Source organism: Mytilus californianus, unplaced genomic scaffold (assembly GCF_021869535.1).
Source record: "Mytilus californianus isolate M0D057914Y unplaced genomic scaffold, xbMytCali1.0.p SCAF_12, whole genome shotgun sequence".
Lineage (NCBI taxonomy): Eukaryota > Metazoa > Mollusca > Bivalvia > Mytilida > Mytilidae > Mytilus > Mytilus californianus.
The window spans coordinates 51963766-51972527 of NW_026262604.1; the positions used below are offsets into that span (position 1 = coordinate 51963766).

An 8762-nucleotide genomic window follows, 5' to 3' on the forward strand; every position below is an offset into this window, starting at 1 on the left:
GAAAAATACCAGTAACGAAGCAGCAATATTACCAACTCAATAGTTTTCCCTTACTACAGTCTAAATTGAATGTTTAACTAATTATGCATATCTTTGTTTTGGTCGAAGTTTGAGATACATTTTTTTTTCTGAATTTCGAAATCGTCTGGCAATTGTTTAAATGACCGGATTTCTCATATTACATATAACCTGTACGCGTCCTATATCAGGATCATAAAGCTATCGACGACGATGCATTTTTACATATAAATTGTTTTACACATATATAGAAAGTAATACATGTCAGTAAAAAACACATATGGAAAGTAATACATGTCTTGTTGACCAGATTTTAGCCCGTATAGGTTGGGTGATGGATTTTTGTGTTGAACGCCACCGTCAGTTACATCATGGTTGTCTTTTTTATATCGGAAGAACCCTGGGAGGATCATTAATCTTTAGTGCATATAGTTGGAATGTTCCAAATTCAAAAACGTGATTAGAGAGACATGTCTTTTTCGATTTGGTTCAAGATGAAAGACTATTGATACAAATTAATGTAAAGAAAACAACTTAGGTCTTTGAATATTCAGCGACATATATCATCCTTGAAAGAACTAGATGTTTTAGACATCTGTATTTCGTGTGACAAAATAAATTGTTGTGATGCATACCAACACGTTAAAATAACTTTGTTTTTTTGTTATATCAGCTCTTCAAAATATTCTTTTAGGTTTTGGAATTTAAATTTATTTGGCATAAAAAAAACCAAAAAAACACTAAAGTCTTCTTTAACAATTCCGCCAGAAGATTAATAACTTAATGTTTTCCAAATTTGCATTTTACTAAATTCGACAATAAACTATTTTTGTTACAGTTATATTTAATAATATTTGTTTGTTATTTTCATACTGCCATGGTCATTTTGATATTACTTTTATATTATATATCATCAATGGAAGAAGGATTATTACGTTCTTTTACGAAGCTTGTTTTATTTCACAGACATCTGCAAATGGAGTTATTTATACAAACACACTTGTCTACGCTGTGCACGATCCAAACCAATCATATATTGTCCACGAGTACAGGTTTCGTGTAAGTGTCGAATGTGACATGTCAAAGCGGGAGTCAGGAGAAAAAAACATCAACAACATCCATGGCAACTTAGAACAACAGACAATTTCTGGTGTAGGACATTTTGTCGTTCAACTGAAGTTCTTCAGTGATTCAAAATTTCAGCACGAATTCAATTGATTCCCTCCGTCCTACATGGTTGGTCAGAATGTTTACGCCAAGGCAACAACTCCATTCCTTGACTATAATGTTAAAATGAGGTTATCAGACTGCTACATAAAGCCAAGTAAATCAGCAAGTGATTCGTACATCTACTATCTAATCAAAAATGGGTGCGATGGACTATTTAATCAGAAATGGGTCAAATTATTAATAAATGTTCATGAATTATTTCATCAGAGATTAAAGTGCAACAATTTAATGGCTATTCATAAAGAAGCGATAACGGAATGATAACTTCCTAAAGCTTTCAGAAGATTGGTCACAACTCTTGAAATATGGTTTGGTCTCTATATCCGGCAACATCAGATAGAGCTGCGGACTAAGCAAGAATCTAACATCATGAGTTTTCAAATTACACAATGAATTAAGCTTGAAGACAAAAACTCTTTGCTTTAAGATCTCGCAGCTAGCAGACGACACCATTTTTTCTCTTTAATCTAAAGATGATGTGAGAAATACACAAAATATCATTAACACAATTGAATTAGTAGGTTCAAAAATTATTTTTAAATTGATAGGTAAAATTCTGTAGGCCAGACGTATGCTATGTCTTCATATGATTCGTCAGTACCGCTAGTATTATGAACAGTTAAAAGCCAAATACTAAGTTGAATAGTATTAAAACCAAAGTTAAAAATTGCCAAATACGTCTATTGCAATCTTTTCCTTGGTAGGAAAGCATAAGTGGTTCGAATAATTCAAGATTTGATAAACTTAAAAATCATATCAAACCTGACATATCTAGTTTACAGAATAAATGTATTCAAGAGTTTAAAACTCTTAACTTTATAGCGAAGTCTAAGAAAAGTAAACCGAACGACAAAAAGTCAAGAAACGTCTGTCAGATGTCCTCTGTTGATAGATATAGACAATTATATAACAGCACTTCAAGTAGAATTGGTCAGGTGACTGACAATAAATTATCTTGCTAACGGGTAAATAATTCAGACATTCAACATTAAAAAAAAATTTGAATAATATCAAATTAAATTTAGATTTACATAATTTAGAAAACATAAGACTAGACATCATAACGTAATCTATGTATTACTGGTAAATTATTAAGCCAGGGATTTCGTTACCACAAATTACTTAAAACCTTTTCTAAATTCTTCTCTTCCACAGATATAAAGATTAGGTTTTGAAGTTTGGTTGTACCTGTAGCAAACGTTTTCAAACGGGATTGCACATCCTCATTTTTACGGCAATATTGTTTACCGTGCCCGGAAATTTAGAAACGATCCTGGTAAACTTATCGATCCTTTAAATAAACTTATTCTGGGGGGTTACCGGTTCGGCACTGTGGTTGAATCATTGAGTGTTGTGTTTGTTGGTGCTGGTGTTGGTTTTGTTGTCGCTGGGTTGGGGGCAAGCTGAATGTTGTTGTTGTATACGTATGCACATTCATGGATCTGCTGTCTGTCGGTGCCTGTGTCTTGGCGTTGTACGGGGTCATGTTTTTCTCTGGCTGTTTGTGGCGTCTTTGCGCTGGGTCCGTTGGATGTTGGATGTGTGTGGGTTGGTTGTTTGGTCTTGGATGCGTGGTTTTTTTTATTAGTTGTTGGTGGCTTTGAACTAGCTGTCAGTGACTGCTAGTGCTCTCAGATCTGTACTTGGTGTCTTTTTGTTGTTTGGGTGTGCAGGTGCCCGGCCGCGTCCACTTGTGTTTGTGGTGTTTGTGTTTTTGTCCATCTGATGGGTTGGGCCTCTTTCGGCTGGTTTATGTGGTTCGTTCTTGTGTTGTGTTGTTGCACCATTGTCCCGGGTTAGGGGAGGGTTGGGATCCCGCTGACATGTTTGACCCCGCCACATTCTGTATGTATGTGCCTGTCCCAAGTCAGGAGCCTGTAATTTAGTGGTTGTCGTTTGTTTATGTGTTACATATTTGTTTTTCGTTCATTTTTTGTACATAAAGTGGGCCGTTAGTTTTCTCGTTTGATTTGTTTTACATTGTCATTTCGGGGCCTTTTGTAGCTGACTGTGCGGTATGGGCTTTGTTCATTGTTGAAGGCCGTACGGTGACCTATAGTTGTTAATTTCTGTGTCGTTTGGTCTCTTGTGGAGAGTTGTCTCATTGGCAATCATACCACATCCTCTTTTTTATATCATATAAAGAAACGGAATATAAAGTGCGTTTAACAGTCTATTTTGGAATGTATTCAAATAAAACATAATTTGTGAATGTGTAATATTACAAGTAGTTTCATAATCACCAGTTAAAATACACTTATCAATATGCTCATGGGTAAGGTTTATGGACCCTTCTGTAGCCATGTGTATTACTAAATTTTCAAAGTGCAATAATATCAAAACAGCAAAGATACTGAATAATAGAGATGTGCTTTTAATGTACATATACAAAAGGGAAACTTCGTTCAAAGCATAGTGTTTATTGTTTTATTGCATTGAATAGAAAATAGAAAACTTGTGGCAAATAAATCCACAGAGATTTTCAGTTTAAAAATACATAGATCCACTTACTTGTGTTTCCATTATGTGCTAGCGTTTATTGCTTACGAAATGTCCTGAACAACCTTTACATAAAAAAAAAAACACTCGTGCTGAGTCACAAAAATCGAGCGCAACCTAGAAATTGAACTTGAATTGGTCCATATTTATAATCTTTTAAACAAATAAATTAATTTATAAACTTATTTTAAGGAAATCATTGCTAGCACTGCATGCAATTATCCTCTCTCTATCAAGCACCGAATTTTTAAATATTAGAGTACAAGGGGGAAAACTGTGGATTTTTTATAAAATTTCAATATGTTTAGCATTGAAACAACAAAAGAGTATATAATCCTTAAGCTTTCTTAAAGTGGTAATGCCGCTGGGAAAACAATTACAACTTGAACAAATTCGTGCATGTCTTTTGACAGGCATTAAGCATGCTATAATTAATGTATTTGTTAATCAAAACATAAACAGAACCTCTACGATTGACTATTATATATGTTTTTTGACAGATGTCCAGCTGTACCTAGTGCGTTTGTCACTACCAAGTCTACACATGAGACAAGATTCCACTTCAAAGAATTTGGAGTACGCTTTCCACCCTATTTCAATGTATGTTCATTGCAATGCCACATCTTGTCATAGCAATGACTACTAGAGTGACTGTGAGCCTCATTGTAGCAACAGGAAGCGAGTCGGGAGCATATATCAAGATGATGAACCTATTGAAGGTGTTGGACCAATTGGTTCTGCTGAAGATGAAGCTACAGTTCTTTTTCAAAACGGCAAGTTGGTTAAGGAAATTTGAAATCATTGAGAAGGGCAAAGTAAACTATTAACGTCGGTAACGATGTTCAAATTTCTTAAATAAATAAAGAAAATAAATCAAGGTTACAAACAAAAAATGTTAACTTTTAACAGACGTAGAAGTGTATTGATTAGTTGAAGAAAAACATTATCATAATTATCAATAATCATAAGGGAATACAGGCATTGACTTTAAATGAAAATAACCCTTTTTAAATTTCATATGTTAGGAACCCTGTTCTTGATTTACCTTCATCCAGGACGTTCAAACCTAAACATTTTAAAACCAGGGATATATATACATGAACACGCGTAGCCAAATTATTCAAAGACAACTTTGGCTGAAAGAGGGAGAAACTTAGTTTTTTGACAATTTCCTCATGTATTAAAAAGGGTTAAAATATTTTAATAGACATGTTAAAATTATTGATAATTTAAGAAATCATTTAGATCACATGTGTGCAAAAGGTTTTTAAAATATACTGACGGACTTTTAAAAATAACCTTGTACTAGTTTCTAATATCGTTCTTAGCAATTTAGCACATTAATCAGGTGACTGTTTGGCATCTGATTGGACACGAGAAAAACACAATATCGGATCAATTATTGTTGGAAGTCGGAACTCAATGTTTTTTTTCAAATTATAACAGGTCCAGAGGAGTTAAATTCAGGAAAGAAAACGGAAGTAGGAAACAATTGAACAAAGCCTCTGTACGTCGTTGGAGTCGTCGTTGTATCTGTGTCAATGTTTGCTACTTTGGTTGTGACGTCGATATACTTCAGATCAAAGAGACGACAAAATGAAATCGTGTAAACAAATATCTTGTGGCTCGTGTACTCAAATAAGTGAACTTAAATATGGACAAAAAAACGATATGTATGATTGTTCTGTATATATGACGAAGATGTTTTATTTGTGAAAGAGTGTATTAAAGCCATCAAAGATTATTTGTCTCAATATTTAGCAAAAAGAGTTTCATCTCAGTTATGTGTTATAAATGTTTAAGTTTAGTTTAGTTTTAACAGGAGTTAAACCTTTATCTCTGAATAATGTTGGTTAAGAACAACGGCAACATAACATGACATGAACATCTGTACCTATTGTACATGGTAACACGTTTTTCTTATATTACACCCATTTTATATAAAATGTCGCAAGTGTAGAATATCTCAAAATGAAATGATTTGACAGAACAACACATTGAATGTATACAGTCAACATGACATTGCGAAGTTTTAACTGAAGTTGTTTTGCTGTTTTATAATTCATGAACATAACATTTGAGAGCATGTTTCATAACCGCAAACACATCAATAATATAAGCATCATAAAATGAATACATAGGAAACAGAAATCTACAGGTTGTTTTATTGTAAAACATATGAAATACACAAATTGAGATTTCTCTATTAAAACTTTTAGTCGTCCTTAACATGAATGAACTATTTGTCACTGGAATTTAAGCAGCACACAATCAATTGATCAAAACTCATAGCGAAGGAAACAGTTTTCAGTTTCTGATCAAAACCTACTTCTGTGTTTCCCATAGTGTGCAGAACAAAACCATCAGGGTGGCTTTTACCTCCAAATGCAAATCGATTGAAGAATTTATTAAAGCGAAGAAGGCTGAATGTTTATCCTGAAAAAATCCAAATACACAAACAAAAAATAAATAATTATTTTGAGTTTTAAACATTTTTTCTCCATTAACTACAGTACTGATAAATGTACTTCTTGAGGTTACTATACTGAAACATTGACTATTAACAAAGACTAGTGTATGAATATCCTAGGTTTACAGTGTACCAATACACTCACACAATTGTCGTTTCATTTCTAATTGTTGTTTGTCTTTCATTGGCTTTTAAATATAATTCATTTTTCTTTACCAACAAAGCAATTGAGAAAAAACGATTGAAACTTCAATCAGAATGTTAAAGTTACCATGAGCAACAAGAAGGACGCAAAAATGAAGCAGAGTCTGCTTACATTTCCGGGGCCCCTGACATTAGATTTGTGAGTAGTGTTGTGTAAACAGTCGTCGTTGTCGTTACTTTTATGTATTGCCATTGTTCTGTCGATTGCTCTTTGATTTATGAGTTTTGTTTCTCCTTTTGGTATCTCTTTTTGATGTAATTATTTAATTTAGAAAAACGTTAGGGAAACCGACATAACTGTCTCATGACCATTGTAAGAATACTACAGATAGTCCGAGGTAATTAAAATTTAATTAAAATGTCAAGAGATCAAGCAAATTATCTAATTACAATGTGATTAAAATGACAGAGATCAAGGTAATTGTCTCATTACAATGTAGGAAAAACGATAAAGATCAAGATAATTGTTTCATTACAATGTAAGGAAAACGACAGAGATCAAGGTAATTGTCTCATTACAATGTAAGGAAAACGACAGAGATCAAGGTAATTGTCTCATTACAATGTGTTGAAACGAGTGATTAATGTAATCTTAATATTTTATGTAAAGAAACGTCTGAAATATCCGGAATCTAGCACCAGAAATCAATCTAAATGAATATATAGGGAGTTATATAAAAACAATTAAACGTGGTATAATTACATATAAATCAGCTATAAACTTATACAAAAGTAGACAATAATGCTATACATAAGCAACATAAGGACAGCTTTAAAAATGTGTAATATGTGTATGAAGTGAAATTTATTCCTGATTAAAAAATAATCCACCAAAATAATGACTGAACTTTGTAATTAGTTGTATTGAGCAAATCCCTATGCATTGTTTTAATAAAAAATTTAGTATCAAATAATACGGTTATTATGATAAATTTAAAGATAAACTTAACTGAGTAAGAGGGAAGTACTTGATAATGTAAAGATTATGCATAACATATCTATCTATAATTCGTCACAGGGACAAGATGTGCTTAATCAATACTTTTTTTATCATAAGTTCAATATAACAAGGTTAAATCAAGTTCATTTTTTGTATTAAGAATACATTATTAATTTTATTCAATTTAAATTTTGATACAAATATCTATAATACTTTTCGTAATCGTTTATGACTTTACTTAAAAAATAAAGATAAAACAAAACAAAATTTGAAAATATTTTCCCATTTTGTGCCCCATTAGGACAATATCAAATTTTTAGAAAATTTATTAACTGATATTTCGTTTACCCCATTTACCCGAAATGGGCCAAGGGAATATAATGCTTTTAATTCTAGTCTCTGTGAGTATTTGCTTTGTGTCGGAAATCCTTAAGCATGTTATTCATCCGTTAAATTTGTACATTGAATTAAGGGCCATTTTAAGCTTATGTCTATGTAGAGATGATGAACTCTTTTTCCATGAAGTCGAACTTTTCATTTTTGTGGAATTTTATTACACTATAATAGCTTACTGAAATATTTTGCATGTTGCTAAATTTTTTCACTACCATCAATCATTCAATCAATCAATCAATCAACCAATCAATCAACCAAAACGATGAACATGTGATTTTACAAGACTTTCTAGATATATTGGTACACTCTCCGACATATTAAAATGTGTAACATAAAGTCAAATATATAAATAACATCACATATGAACATGCAAATACATTTATTTTCGTTTGAATTTAGAAACCGTAGTTACTGCGATCAATCAAATCTATATTAGACTTTTTATCTTATTTATACTAAAGAATTTAGTGAAGATATACTTCGGACGATAATGGCGAGAGATTATTTGAATATGTTAGAGTCAATACCAATAACACAATCTAAACACAAAACGATGTAAAACATTATAAAAATTGTTATTTATATATATGGATGAATATGTCAGAAACCAAAGGAATACATAAGGTATATAAAACAGTGGAATTAATTACTTTTGGAGTTTCAAAAATTCACTGGAAGTACTTGATGGATTGCATGCTTATATTGGTGATTTTGATTCTGTTCAAAGTGTTTGGTTTTCTACTCTATATACCTACCTGCATCACAATCTCATTTAGAAAAAAATTCACACATATAATTAAATAAGCATTTAAAAAGTCATAATTCAAAAATATATGCTCTACCTCACTTGGGTCAATTTTTAGTAATAACAAACAAAAGAACTATGTAAATTGGACCTTCTTTGATATAATAACTGCACATGAATTTTTACTAGATAACATTTTTGGTCGCTATGGATCAATCGTATATCGTCAAGTTTTCGGATTTCCAATAGGAACTTACTGT

At 32.1% G+C, this 8762-nt stretch overlaps 1 pseudogene; it reads left to right on the forward strand.

The window, feature by feature from the left end:
* The first annotated feature begins 1251 nt into the window (after nt 1-1251).
* On the forward strand, nt 1252-5357 carry LOC127721122 (pancreatic secretory granule membrane major glycoprotein GP2-like; annotated as a pseudogene).
* Nucleotides 5358-8762: the final 3405 nt, after the last annotated feature.